This window comes from Centrocercus urophasianus, unplaced genomic scaffold (assembly GCF_019232065.1).
Source record: "Centrocercus urophasianus isolate 14NV4802_14NV808 unplaced genomic scaffold, USGS_Curo_1.0 seq_38, whole genome shotgun sequence".
Taxonomy (NCBI): Eukaryota; Metazoa; Chordata; class Aves; order Galliformes; family Phasianidae; genus Centrocercus; species Centrocercus urophasianus.
Window position 1 is genome coordinate 1,234,744 of NW_024884955.1, and position 14,819 is coordinate 1,249,562.

At 48.0% G+C, this 14,819-nt stretch overlaps 2 long non-coding RNA genes across 3 annotated transcripts in view; one reads left to right on the forward strand and one right to left on the reverse strand.

Annotated features, from left to right (window-relative positions):
* Window positions 1-3,516: 3,516 nt before the first annotated feature.
* Window positions 3,517-10,364, reverse strand: LOC122167655. Of its 2 annotated transcripts, none has more exons than XR_006171071.1 (3): window positions 10,121-10,364; window positions 7,543-7,682; window positions 3,517-4,284 (listed from the first exon to the last, which is right to left on the reverse strand). It is a non-coding gene; the product is annotated as an uncharacterized LOC122167655 (long non-coding RNA). The 2 variants fall into 2 exon arrangements; XR_006171070.1 differs by lacking the exon at window positions 10,121-10,364 and adding an exon at window positions 9,665-10,090.
* LOC122167654 overlaps window positions 8,859-14,819 on the forward strand; it is a 49,037-nt gene continuing 43,076 nt past the window's right edge. The window contains exon 1 of the long non-coding RNA XR_006171068.1: window positions 8,859-9,041. This is a non-coding gene — a long non-coding RNA (uncharacterized LOC122167654). The remainder of the gene's footprint in view (window positions 9,042-14,819) is intronic.

Genomic DNA, 14,819 nt, shown 5'->3' on the forward strand with positions numbered 1-14,819 from the left:
CAGCTGTGAGAAACACCGACCCATGCTGCCAGCCCCTATTAGACACCAGAGAATCCGTGCAGTGCTGACATCTGATTGATGTCCAAACCGTGGGAAAAACTTCCCTGGGAGTTTGTGCCCTCCCAGGCACCCAGGTCGGTCCCCCATGAGACGCCAGCCTGCTGAAAACCAGGCTGCAAATCCTGCATCTCTCCGAGCTGTTTGTTTGCTTTTTAGTGCCAAGCTACGGGGGGAGAGGGGAAGCAGCTTAGCAGAAGTCATAGCCAGGAGGTCTAGTGCTTAAAGCAGCACTGGGGCTGCAGCCCCAAAGCCTTCGGCACTGTGGAAGCCTCATCTTGGAAGGAATCACTGCAAATTACTGTCTCTGCTGTGGGTGTTACGAGCTGCCAGGGCTTGGGGCACCAATGCTCCTTAACAGCCATGAGCAGCCTCACCTGGGGGCCTCCATCCACACCCTTTGCTGTCGGCTCAGGAGCCCTATTTAAGCTGAGCACAGAACTCCCTGCTCTTTTTGCAGCAGTGCTGAGGCTGGTTTGCTCCCAGCTCTGCCTGTCTATGGGCCCTGCTGAGCTTGACCCCAATGTGGAAGCTGGCTTTGTGACCTCAGCCCTACCTGGACTTTCTGGAGCTGCTCAGCACCTGCTGGGCCTGATCCTGACTCCAGGGCTGATTCATTGCTTGCCTTTTACTGGTCTGCCTCATCGTTGCAAACTTGCCTGGTGACCTTGAGGGCTCTTAGATGGACATGGTGGTGATGCCTGGAACTGCCCTGTCCCACTGTGGGGCTGGATCCTGCCTGGTGACATCCCTTCTTGCCTCCTGGATCCTTTGGGAAGCAGCTGGCCCTTGCTGCTCCTTGACACAGTCAAGAGCAAAGGAAATACTTGTGTGTAACAAACTGCCTAGGAGCTGCTTTCCATGCAGGGGATTTAACCACGCTACAGCCCTGTTCATGCAATGAAATGATGAAGGAGACAGAAGCAGGGCACAAGTCTTTTTACAGTTTACAGCTCATTTAGCTGTGGATTGTGCTGCCAGGTGTAGCAGTGGTGACACTCCTTATTACCTCCGTGGTTTTCCATCTGAGCTTCTGAGGGATGTAGGATCTTTCTCTCGAGCCCTCATCACTGTTGCAGCAATGGCCGAGCAGTCGCAATGCAGTGTGTCAGGAACAAGTCACAAAGTGTAACACAAAGACAAAACGGAGCTGGATGGATTTCTCTTTTGGCTGAAATCAGGAAAGGCACATCCATGGCCTTTCCTTGACTACAAGATGGGAAAAGCTGGGCCGCATCCAGGCTGCTCTCACCCTTCTGCTCTGAGAGCTCACCAGCTTTACCATCCGGGAGGAGCTGGGAGCTGCTCTGCAAGTCTTTCATCTGCGGACATGAAGGTGGTTCTGTGTGCTCTCTGAAAGTCTGCAGATGGACGGAACTGCTGGCGCAGGTATGTTGGAGAGCTGACAGGAAGCCTCTGCTCTTTGTTTGGAGGGGGAAGAACTAGATGAAGGTAACTGAAGGGAAGGCTTGAGAAGTAGAGGTCAAGTGTTTACAATGAAAGCAAAGTACTTAGCACAAGTGGGGGAAGGATTAAAACATATTCCTGGTTGTGTAACCTAGCCCAAGAATGGTATTCTGATTTTCATTCTTGTGAGGAAAGCACCTCTCCACGCTGCTCCCTCATCTCTCAATTATTTGGTAGAAGCAGTTCATTAGAAATCCACCCTGCTGAGCAGCGAACGGAGCCTTTGTGCTTTCCATTTCCTCCATCTGAGCTGGAAAGTGTTTTTCTCATGTAGTCTCTGTCATGAGCAGTAATAACAAAACCACAACTTCTGTCGCAGCTCTTTATGTGCAATTTGGATTCCTATGCAGATGCATCTAAACAAGTGTGCACGACCTGCCTGTTACATAGCAGCAGGCAAAGCAAGCGATGGCTGCTGACTCTAAGTATCATTCTGGTATTTCTGTTTTGACATAGCAAGGTCCAGGAATCATTGTCAGGAAGCAGTGCTCATGACCTTGAGGTTTCTCACGTATGCTAAGCTGACAGCTTTTATGTGCAGAACAACAGTTCTTGTATGTGTTTTTTCTGGCTTAATGCTGTACAATCCCTTTTTCTATCAGATCAGGTGATACTGAAAGCTTTGATTATGGCCTGATATACATGCATGGCATGCCAGATCAAACATAAGTCGTAACCATAAGATGGTTTACTTGAGTAAGACATCGTGGCCCAGCTCATGCCATGTGTAATAGATGTGGGATAAGGTAGGTACAACTTGATGCAGAACTGTTAAGGTTGGGAAAGTCCTCCAAGATCCCCAACTCATCACTGCCCACATCCCTCAGTGCCACATCTCCATGGCTCTGGGACACCCCCAGGGACAGTGACCCCCACCACCTCCCTGGGCAGCTGTGCCACTGCTCTTTCTGAGCAGAAATGTTTCCTAACATTCAACCTGACATCTCTGCAGTACATAAGTTAAAGTGACATGTAAGAACCTGCCTTAAAACGCTCAGTGCAGCGTGGGAAGCACCGCTTCTGAAGGCAAAGGGTGATTGCTTCTTCTAGATCTTGAATCAATCCCAGCTTTGTCTGCTGGGCTCCTGTGCAAGTACTCATCTCCTACAGGGCACCAAACAACTGTCAGTGCTGAGGGCCAGCTGCTATGAGCTCAAGCTGGATTTGGAGCAGCAGCCCAGTGTGAAATGCCTGCATCCCTGGGCACATCAGGAGGTAACCCTGCCCTGTGGCTTGTAGCACAGCTCCCATCTGCTGCTCCTGTGGGAAGTGGGTGTTAGGAGAAGTCTGAGGCCATCTGTCAGAGCCCTGTGGGAGCAGAGATCTCGCTGTTTTCCAGGAACCGTGCTGGGGACAGATTTAGGAGCACCCCTAGAAGGAATTCATTGAAGTGTCTGCTCTTTCAGATGCGCTCTAGGATAAGGAGGAGTGAGCTGTTTGTTCCTGCCTCGTTTCTCAGTGACACAGATACAGGCCAGGAAGCTCTTCCTCCCTTTTGGTGGAGGGAGGGGCAGTTTCCTGTTTTTATATAGAAATCAGGTTGATCTGGGATGCCTTCATGCTGCTGCTGCCCCCAGTGCAAAGAATGTGTGTGTGTGGGCACCGGGTTTTGCTGCAGTTTTCCTGCTTGCTACCAATGCTAAATCCCTGTCCCTTGGAGTCTGGATGACACCCAGAGGGTTTGAAGAAATCTGGGCTCTTGCATGCTTCAACTGCAGCAGGATGCTGCAGAGCACTTGGAAAAAAGGGGCTCTGCTTTCCAAAGGACTGTGGCAGGGCGTCTGCTGGGGTGACAGCACAGCTCCATCCTGCTTCAGCCACGGCTTAACCAGCATTAGCATGCAGGGATCTGCTCTGGGCAGGCAGGAATAAAAGTTGAGAGACGTATTTACTGCAGGCTGGGGGCAGGGAGCGCAGGCAGCCCCGCATAGCAGCCTTGCAGTCTCACTGTTGCTGTCAAGGAACTGGTGTTGAATAAGGAGAAATGGAGAGCAGGCAGCAATTTGGCTTTATTCAGTGCTTTGGTCACAATTAATAAGGAGGGAGTTGGGCAAAGATAATGTATAATTGAGTTGGCTGATAGCAGAGCTCTGTCCAGAGCAGGAATGTGTTATGTGCTGTCAAGCTGTAATTAGCAACAGTTTGTTCAAGTGCTTTTCCTTTCCTTGACAGATCCCAAAAAGCTTCACAAGATGCACTTGGTTCAAGTTGCCACTTTCCCTCTGGGTGCCATGAGTTGTGGGGATGGATGGTGTGGGGCTGGCAGAGGAAGAGGGATGAGGTTCTTCCTCCAGAGACGCTTACCCAGCTGGGAGCAGTGGGGTTCCTCTGCCTGGGGTACCTGTGAAATGGGTGAGCTGTGCCTGGGAGAATGCTGGAGCAGGGAGAGGCAAAGTGGCTTTCCAAAGTCATCGAGTGAGTCATGGGTAGAGCTGGGAATAGAAGCCAGAAGTCAGGCTCCCAGCTGCTACACCTATGGTTGTTTCTATTTACGCTCCTTGGTTCTCCTGTCCATGGTTTACTGAGTGCGTTCCAAGAGTAGCTCGCCTGCCAAACTTCTTCCTCTTGAAATGGACAGATAAGATAGTGGAAGAAATCAGTTTAACTGCTGGTATGCACACAAACATACCTGAACACTGTCCAAGTTATCAGCTAGATATATTTTTTTTTAATGCTCTTTTGGGGCAGGAGAAACGCCTCCAGTCTCAGAGTGCTGATGGCAGTTTGCTGGCAGGATATCAGATGATTTATTTCCTTTGCCTGTGGTCAAAAGAAGAAAAAATAAAAACAAAACAAAACAAAAAAATAGAGCAAAAAATAAGGCAATGATTTAGACATAGCAAAGCCCTGTTAAGTGACTCCAATGTAAATTCCATGAAGGCAATGGGAGAATCGTGGCTCTGGGAATTGGAGGTTTAGGCTGTAAAATAAAGTGAGACTGAGGCATAAAATAAATACTGCATTGCCCCCCAGTACGTTTTCCCAGAATGATTTGACTACTTCAGTGAAGCCCTTGAGACTTTAGCTGTAAATTGGATTGGGCCTAAGGCCGGTCTATCCCAAAAGCCCCAAACCGTGGGGTAGGCATTTGGTTCTTCACTCCCGGGGTGAGCAGAATTAGACTGCTGTGCCAACTGGCATTCAAAGAAAGGCATTGAAAGGTTAATCCAGGTAGCAGAACTGACATGAAATCGATGTTCCATCCAATGGAACCACGGTAGTGGTGTGGTCAGCAGAGACTGGCTTGCCTGCTTTACTGCCTGTGATGTCTAAATTCACTTGAACTGCCCCCTGTATGAATCAGTAGGTGGGCTGATATCCTTGTACTCTTCCCAGCACAGCACACCACCACTTCCCCATGCTGCTTCTCTTCTTGCTGTGCTCTTCTGTTTTCTTTTCTCCTCCCTGTTTCATCCTTTATTTTTCTGTTTGCAGTGTCTGTTTTGCAATCTTGTTCTATGATTCTCTGACTTGCGGGACGATCAGAGGAAGGCATGCAGGAGCTGCTGCTGCTGGTGCGATGCCCCACAAGGGCACAGAGGTGTCTGGGTCTGACTGAAGTTCAGGATGTGTCTATGAGCTGCTCCCTCTCATCTGTGCTGTGGAAATAGGGAGCTGCCTGATCTTTGACCAGGAGGGACTCGGCACTGCGTGGTTTTGTTTCTTCTGTTTCCCACTTTGCTGGATTCCTCCCAACCTTCTCTGAGATCTTTGCAGAGGGATGAGGTTGGAATAATATTGGTTTGGCTCCCAGATAGCTTGCATACAGGCAGGCTATCAGTTTCTCAGAGGTGACTAACAGTGTCCCCAGGCACAAATGCTGACCCCTCCTCTTCCCCTCGTGGTGATTCCCTCAGCTCAGAGCTGATGAGTGGCGTACAACTGAGCTCTCCCTGCTGCTGCCAGTCCTGGCTCTGCACGCTGGAGTTCCAGGTCCCTTCAAGGAATTTAAGAGCTAAAATAAATAAAAACAAATCTCGAAACAGAGTTAAGAGCAATGGCAACACAGCCAAGTGCTTTGTTTTGTTTAGAAGATGCATCTTTGTGCGCATCCAGTTGTGCGTTGCCAAGTTTTGGGAATCAGCAAAGGCTGACATTGTTTACTGCAAATTAAAGACCCTCTGGAGACTCTGTGTCTTGCTTTGCAGTGTAGCCTCAGGCTGGGGGAGGGAAGCAGTTGGACAGTAGCATAGAAGGAACCCTGCCCCAGTGTTGCTAACTATAGCATTAATTTCAGTCATAAATAACTTCAGTACCATGGTTACAGCACTAGCCAAGTATGATATCATTTAGTTTGGGATTAGGGAAAAATATCTTCCTAGAGGCTGTGGGTTCTAAAATAAGCAACTTTTCCAGAATGAGTGTCTCCCAAAGAGAAACTCCAGCCTGCAGTTGTAAATTAGGAGGATTACTTTGGTAAAAGTGACTGGATGTGAAGTGTCAGGAGGTAGAACAGCACAGAGAGGAGATTCTTCAAGGTTTCTCAGTGACTGACAGCCTGGAGCTCTTGGTTTTCTCAGGAAAAGCACCCTCTGAGAATGAAAGCAAGCACAGTCTTTTCCAGCCCAACTCCTGGAATATGGAGACGTGCAGAAGCATGGCTCCTTTCAGGAATCATTGTTCTAATGATCATTAGAAAGATGGACTGGGAGATCAATGCTGACAGTTCCTACGGCTGCATGGGCAATGATAGGGTAACTGTGCAAGCAGCATGCATCCATGGGTCCAGTTGAACAACCAACTGTGATATTTGTATCTGCAGATTTAAGAGCAATCAGATGCACACACAGTTCTGCAGGACCTGGGGAGCAACAGTGAGAGGCTGTTGTGTTTAGAGAGATCCCAAATACTTCATACCTATAGTGCTCTTATGGACTGCAGCAAGAATCTCCAACAGGACAAAGGGCTTGCATGGAGGCATAACAAGAGAAAGCTTGATGGAGAATGTCTGAATGCTGCCAAAATGGTCACAGGTTGACAATGCAGGAAATCTGGCTCTAGGGCTCCTGGATATAAAATGCTTGACCACACAACCCGAAGTGCTGATCCCATTGAAAGCTGTTTAAGAAAGTTCTGACATTAGCTCTGTATTGGTAGGCTTTATGCCAGATTAGATATTGTCTGTCTTCCCACGGCCAGCATAAATGCCACATTATGCAGTCTGGCTGAAAAATAATTGTGTGCCCAGGCCTGATCTGGATTGAATTTGTCATGCTAAATGATCCAGTGGTGCTCAAACCTGTTACAAACGACCATAAAATCGTGGTCCAAACTTCCATTCCAAATTTCATATCAAACATATGGCAAGAGAAGTTAGCCACGTGCAAATGTCTATGTAACTGTTGGAATGCTTTCCCTCAGTAAAACACCATTAGAGAATGCTCCCCCCCCCATGAAAAGCAGAGGAGAAATTTGTACACAAAGGGAAAAAAAAAAAAGCCTTTTATTTCTTAAATTGACCCAGCCTTACCTCATCATGGTTATTTACAGCTTTGCTGTTTGTTCAAGTCTTCGTAGGGGAAAAGATTCAGTTCTTGTCCATTTGCAAGCTTTTGCAGCTAGATAAGCTGCAATGTGTTAAACTGGCTGGCTGTTTGGGCCTTCTCTCCTGTCAGAGCTATGCACACATCTCTACTTGGAAGCTTCTAGAAGCTGCTCTCAAGTATGGCTTAGAAATATTCGTACAATTGCATATTGCTCCTGTTGTACTACGTCTGCCAACTGTGGGGTCAGGTTGTTCCCTTTGTTTTCCAGTAATTACTATTTTTAGTTCAGTTTTCATTTGAATGCAGTGTTTTCAGATGAGCCCAAAGGTCTTCTGGCTCTGCTCTATACAGCTTCTTAGAAGACAGATGTGTCATTACAGACACACTGTACTTAGCCCCCACCACTTCACAAAATACAAAGCTCAATTCAGTTGATTAGAGAACAACATTTTCAAGTTCTGAGAAAAGCCATCTGCATTTCGGGATGGAAGCAGAATAGCTGCAACGCAAACACAATAGGGAATCATTTTACCTGCTCAGTAGAACTGGAAGATTCTAAATATCTGGGGACCGTGGGGAGATGGCTGTCATGGTGTTTTTTCAGTAGCTCTGGCCATGTCAGCTTGCCAAGCATATCTTGAGGCTGACATCCCTCCTTGATTCCATTGCGGTCTGTGAACAAACCAAAATGAAAGGCAGGAAGGAGACGGCCAGGCAATGGTCACTGCAAGTCAGTGTAGTTCCACCGAGGAGCTGGAGCAGCCCCAGCTCCATCACAGGGGACTGGGTCAGGCCACATTCCTGGAACTGCAGCTCCAGCTCGGTTCAAGCACTGAGGTTGCCAGTGGCCATCCCAGCTGCATGAGGGCAGGAGTCAAAGCCATGGAAGTCTTGTACGACCTCGCCAAGTATAAGACAAGAAGTGCAAAGATGCTAGATATGCCATGTGATATGCTGACTACTGTTGGCTGAAAGCAATGAAGAAGGTACAAGCCACCGGGCAATCCAAATGCATCTGCTGTTCAGAAAGCATCATACAAATCCTAGTCTTTCACATATGCTAACCATCTGAGTCCTGTGGGGCTTGGGAAGGTCCTAAGTAGCACTGCCTTTGTTTTACTGAAGCCCCAAAGGGTAACCAGATAACTGAGGATTGCAGGCATCAGCTCCACTGTTAAAACTGGGACTTGGAGAGCTAGTGTTCATCATTTGCTGCTGCTGTGTACCTGTGGATCAGGTATGCTATCCAGAGCCATGATTTTAGAAAGCCACAAAGGCAAGGGGGTCTCATGGTGAGGATGTCATCACAGCAGAGAAGCCCAGACAGGCGGGATGATGTCAACAACCTCTGAAAACAACCTGCGTAAAACAGAAACTGCTGCTGAATTCAACTTGTTGCCACCAAAACAGGTTCCTTGGAGTCATACCAGTATTCTACAATAAAACCTGAAGTCCACCTTCTGTTCTGCGGCATTAATGCAAGGTGGTTAAAGGCTGCAGGTGGAAATTACACTAACGATGGGTTTATTAGAACTATGGTGGGTGAAATGTGGTGAGCTGCCTGCCAGAGCTGGAAAGCCAGGGGTGAATGAGTGCAAACCCGTGGACAAACTCCAGGAGCCTAGATTGTTTTTTGCCAAGCCGTGTGAACCAAACCTGCCAAGATTCACATGAAGGTCAGCCTGAGGCATAACTGGTTTAGTTCTCAGAAAGTGGAATTTGTGCATAAGTTCGTGACAGCTTGTGGTAAGCAGAAACTATTCTTATCACAGGAAGCACTGTTGGTCAGGAGCAACGAATGTGTTTGGTCCTCACAAGCCTTACATTTTGTCTGTGCTACCAGTTGGGTTTAGTTCATTGACAGGGTTCTTAACAAAAGAGGTGGAGTAAATTGGCTTGACTCTGGGCAGACAAGCCAACAAGATGTGGAAAAAAGCATGAGGATATGGTGGAGGATAAGCAGCCTGCCTTTGCCTCAGCTGGGTTCTCCTTAGATTCATTTGTACCCAGATGAAGATGACTAGCAGGAAGGTAAACTGATTTAATTTACATATTAATAAAAAAGAGGAAAGTTCAGGCTGTTTGGAAGGCTTATAGCACACAATGGAAGGTGGGTGGCAGTTTAAGTGAAACTAAAAGAATCTAATTGTGTACAAAGGAGGTTATATTCCTGCCAAAGCTCAGTTTCAGGAGCTGCTGGGAGATGCCAACTTACCTCAGTTTAGGATCCATCAAACCATTATTAGAGTTTGGCCTTAAGCACTGAGTAAGCAGCTTTAGTGGCTGTGGGAGGGAGCGATATCCTCACCATAGCAGGAATGGTGCACAGTGCATGCAAATTACTCGGAATACATTTGCTCTTCAGAGTGGATTTTGGATGGGGATGGAAAGGAAATTAATTTCTTTAGGAAATAAAGCCCAAGACATTTGTAGCTATTAAGATCCCTAAGTATTTAAGTGAAAAATTAGCTTGTGTGCATGCAGTAGAAACCCTGCTGTACTCTTTCTCAGAAAATATCTTTTGCAATGAGAGTTTTTACGTTTCTGTGTTAACCATAGCTGTATCTCAAAAGAGAAGTCAGGAAGAAGATTTTGACTGTAGATGGAACTAACGTAAGTCTTAAAAGCAACCAAACAAACCGAAGGAAACCAACCTGTTAGGACACTGCTTTTAAAAGGGATTTTGTAAGGAGAGTTGAAAGAAAATGGCTTTGTGTAAACGAGGAATCCTTTCATTCGTGCTGCCCTTACACAACGAGGCAGGAAATCACACAGGAAGCTGCTGACGAGGAGGAAGTGGTTCTAAGGATGGCACTGGACTCTGCAACTGGGATGTCAGGCATATCTGAGCGTGTTCTTTCTACCGCTTAACACACCACGACAGCTTCTGCTTTTTTCCTCTGCTACTGGAGGAGCAGTGTGTGTTATGGTGCACAGCTCGGGCAGCTCTGCTTGAAGCTTCCGAGGCTCAGGATGAAACGCAGCCAGGCTGTCTCGTAATCTCTTGCTTCAGGGCGTTGTTCTTACAAAACCTGTCCAGGAACTGAAACTTCTCAAATGAGATGAACTGCCTGCCAAGGCTGCACCTCCCCGAGCCCTGTTTGACTCACCCAGGTCTGGTAGGAAGCAGGCAATTCAACAGGAGGCCCGGTTATAGAAACAGGGCAAGGCGCTCGACTTCTGCATAACTCAGGGCTGCCTCTGTCGTTTGTAAGCGGTTGCAGCGAACAAGATAATCCGTGTTTATTCGGGTCCTTGGCGTTGGTGTTGTTTGCCTTTTCCTATTGATGTGGTTATAGAGATTCCAAGGCCCCAGCACAACACCTCTTTGCCTCAACAGAAGCACGAGGCAGCTTCTGAGCTGTGCGTGGCTGCTGTGCGTGCTGTGCATCGGTCGGGGCTGCAAACGAGAGCAGTTTCAGTTCTGGCTTGCCAAGGTTTTGAATACACTTAAAAATAACTGTGCACGCCAAAGTGTGCAGAGGCATCTACTGATTTTCTGTGTCTATCTGTACGTTTCAATACATCTGGTGTATTTTCAGTGATTCTTGCATGGATTCTACATCCACGGCTCTTCTATGCTATAGAAAATGTAGCTGTGATTATTTTGAGGTGATTGATAGCTTTTAAGCAGTAAATGTTCAGCTCAGTAGCGGAACAAAACCAAAAAAATCTGGTTTCTGTCAGTGCCTGTAAATACAACCAAGTGGTCGTTCCTCAGGGTCGCTCCTAAATGGTTCATTACGATGTAATAGTGGAGACTGTGACGGGACACAGGCTCTCACCTCTGTGTGACTTGTTCCTAGCAAACAGAAATTCAGGAGGCTGATTCCACAGCATTTATTTAATCAGAGCCAGCACAGCTCTAGCTGTCTGTTCACGCATCTTAAGAAGCAGCAGCACAACAGTGCTGTCAACTCCTGCTACAAAGCTCAGATGTGTTTTCCTGCTGAGTGTCACCCAGTCAGCAGACAGATGTTATCTGAGTCAAAGAGGGGAAAAACTCCACTGGGCTGCATGGTGCGAAGAGCTGCTTTTGGTGGCACGTGAGATGTGTGGTGTCTGTGTCTTTTGTGTGAGACGTGGCTTTGTTTCCCAACTGTTGTAGTGAAGCGAGGAGCCTAAGAGCTTGGAGAGAAAGTGCTTTCACATCACTAAGAAAATGTGATGGATGAGATGTGTAGGAATAAATAGTCACCTTTTAAATTTGCAATGTTTAAAGCAATTTTCACTCTGCTGAAAAAAGAGATATATCCTTGCCTACTAAACAAGGACCACCTGCAGCTTGGCTTTTTAGCCTCAAGGTTTCTCTTTGCTGATGGAAGCAGCCTTCGTGTGTGCTAAAGCTCTTTGAATGGTTGTATATGAAGATTTAGAGCTTATCCGCTTTCTCAAGAGGAGGTCAGCCCTTGGTGTTCTTGAGATGCAAGGTAAAACAACATCGGTATTCAGGAGGGTAGAAATGAGCCAAGTGAAACTCTTGTTTTACATCACTTCAAAAGTTACCAGCAGCTCCCAGGACTAAGTTTATTCCCACAGAGTCTTTCCTGAGCTGGACAGAGGGATCCAGAGCAAGGCTCCCTGCAATGCACTGCACCCTTACGCTACAAACACGTAGCAAATGAAGTAAGGCTGAAGTTCCCTCTGAGCGCTGTATCACCCTGTGAGGCCCGGGGTATTGCTGGGGGAAGCCCTGCAGCCTCAGAACTCGGCCCTGCAGCCTCAGAGCTCGGCCCTGCATGAACCTTGGTTTTTCAGAAGAGCTCAGCTGCCATCTGCATGCTCACTTCAGCTGGGAACAGCTCTGAGAACAGCTCGGCTCTTCAGAGATTGATCTGCAGAAAATCTGGTCAGCTGCATAACAAAGGAAGCTCCCCCGCACCAATTCACAGTCATTGGATCTCTAAGAAAAGCCACTTATCATCTTCAGCCTTGTCCAGATCTGCTGAGGAAAGAACTCATTAAATTGATAGAATGAGAGCTCTCTGTCGTCCTCCTCCCCAGCCTGTACTTTGCCACCTGTGACACACGGCTGTTTACGTAGCAGAACCGTAGGTTTTGGGGGCAGGGATTCCTTCACAATCTGCTTCAGCTTCTTCCAGCATTGCTTAACTACTAGCAAGGCCACGGGAACGGGGCACGAGGAGAGAGCTACAGGGATCCAAGGGATCCAAATCTGTGGCATTGCTATGGATAGGAAAAAGCCCCTTCTTGCTCAACAAATCTCTAAAAGAAAGAAAACCAATAATAAAAAACCCAGCAGCTCAGGGCCCCACGAGGGTTTGTCAGGCCGCAGGGCCTCGGGGCGGCAGCGCGGCGGGCTGGGCGGCCTCCGTACCCCTCAATGCGGTCGCCGCGTGTGTACCGCCGTCGCCATGGTTACGGCGCGACGGGGCAGCGCCGTCACGTGACGGCGACACGGCGGCTGAGGGGCGTGATTGGCTGAGAGGCGAAAGCGAAGGAGGCGTGGCCGCAGGGGGGCGTGGCCCGGTGTTGCTAAGGGGCGGTTGCTAGGGGCAGGGGGAAAATGGCGGCGGTGGGGTTGCCCTGCTCCTGTCGCCATGCCGGTTCTCCCGGCAGAGCCGCAGTCCTCCCCCAAAACGCTTTTTAGGCTATTTTTTTTTTTTTAAAGCGAGCTTTCCACCTGCTTGGACAGGTTGTATTTTTTGACAGGCTTGTATTTAGGCGTCCCATCTTTGCTGCCTGCCTCCAGGCCTGGGAGGTCTTTCTGGGAGGCCCTGCTGTCTGTGGGCTGTTGCAGTCATCTTGTTTTTATTCCACGTGGTACGGTTGAATTCAGTTTTTTATGTTACGTACTTTTTTTTTTTTTTTTGTAATAGGAAAAGATGTACAGTGATTTCTCTGTGAACTGCTGCTGAGGCAGACTGCTTCATATGCCTTTATTATTATTGTTATTTTCTAAAGACAAATGCTTTCAGGAACTCCATTTTCATTTCCCAGCACCTTTCATTTCTTTTGGCTGGCCATCAGCAGCCGAGGAGGTGTCATAAAACCATGGAAGGAAGCAAATGTACAGCAGCCTGTTTCACCTGAGCAGATGTAGAATTGCGCTCATTAAGGAAGTACATTTAGGCGTAAAACACAGCTCTTAAAAACTCCATAAGAGCTTCCACCAGGGACAAAGATTGCTTTGACCTTCAGAGGCTGACGTGAAGTGTGATGTTTATTAATAGTTTTAGCAAGAAAGTGTCTATATGGGGGATGTCTTGCCTTTTATTTCGCTGATGTGAAGAACGTTCTCACCATTTCCTGACTATCCTACTGAATAGGGCTGATGAAAAACTCCCCTACTTTTAGGTTAATGACTGCTGGCTGGTATTTGCGTCCATCAAAAGATTTCTCTGCTGCTCTGATGATGAAAGTAGCACTGTAAATGCTGCAAGACCTTGGGCTTAATCCCATTCATGGTGTTTTCCAGAAAGGGGAGGTTGCTCCAAGGTCTTTGTGGCTGTTCCATGTGTGAGAAACGTTCCCTGAAGCAGAAGGGGATTTTCTTGCACCGGGCTTTGCTCAACTTGTCGAAGAAAACAGAATCCCAGAGGAAAACAGAGTGCTGTGGGGGCATTTCTGGTGCAGCACAGTGCTGTAAGCTTAAGGCTGAATGGGTCCCTGGGTGGATTTTGACCCCAGGTCCTGCTCTCTCCCCCAGATATCTGGTAGTGCTCTGGGAGGTTTCCTAATGCTTCCATGCATGTAGCTTTGAGCAGCTGTGGTGGCCGTGAGCTGGCCGTGCTGCATTGTGGCCGGTTTAATGGTTGTTTGTCAGACCCATGAAATAACCAAACAAAACCACAGACAGAAGGTGGAGAAAGCTCCGCTGAAATTCTGCTCTGAAGCTCATTTCCTCCTGGTGCTGGGCATGGGAAGGTACTTCTGAAGCATATCTTTGTTTCAGGCAACATTTCCTGCCCTTTTCTACAACCTACATCTGCTTCTGTGTTTTTGCTCACAGTTTGTCACAGGTGTAACTGCTGATGCTGAGGGTTAAGCCAGTGCTCCCCTGAAAACTGTGGCTCAAAGTCATCACCAGCAAGACACGCTTGTTGTGTTGCTGTGGCTTTCAAGTCTAAGCTTTTTTCTTCTTGTTGGGAACGCTCAGAATAACCGGGACACAAGGGATAAAGCTGGCAGGCGAAGGCCAGCCTCAGGTCTTGCTCTCAAACTTGATGGAGCCAGGGGTGGGAAGGGCTGTGGTGTGGCAGCAGGATTTGTCCTTCCCTTCCCCTGTCGCCTTCCCGCAGCCCAAACCAGCCTGCCAGCAGAGGGAGCACAGCACATGGCCTCACCAAAATAGGAGTTCACTGAAGCAACCCAAACAAACTCAAACAATTAGCAGGATGATTATGGTCTTTAGCAGAATAAACAGAACAGTCAGAAGGCAGAAGCCTTTCGCTGGCAATGAGATCCAGCTGCAGGCTGAATGGGGACCAGGCAGTATGGCTGGCAGTGATCGTGTTCCCTACAGTCACACAGGGCAGTGCTGCTGGCCAGACCCTGTCCCCTTTTTCACCCTGCTTGGTAGATCCACCTCTATTTCCTCATCAGAGTACAACAGTTTAGGTTGGAGCTTCCTCTCCCACGGCACAGCACAAGAAGGGCGTGCAAGCAACGGGCAGAGTACTGCTCCCAAGCTGCTGTGGTGTCATGCTTGCACATGCTCTGGCCATGTTTGGTTTTGGGGCAGAAATAGAGGAATTTGGGGCTTGTCTGTGAGCAGGGCAGTTCCTGCGGCCAGCAGACTGAGCTCAGCATGGGAAGGTGGAAGTTGATCTGGCTTTCTTAAAGAGA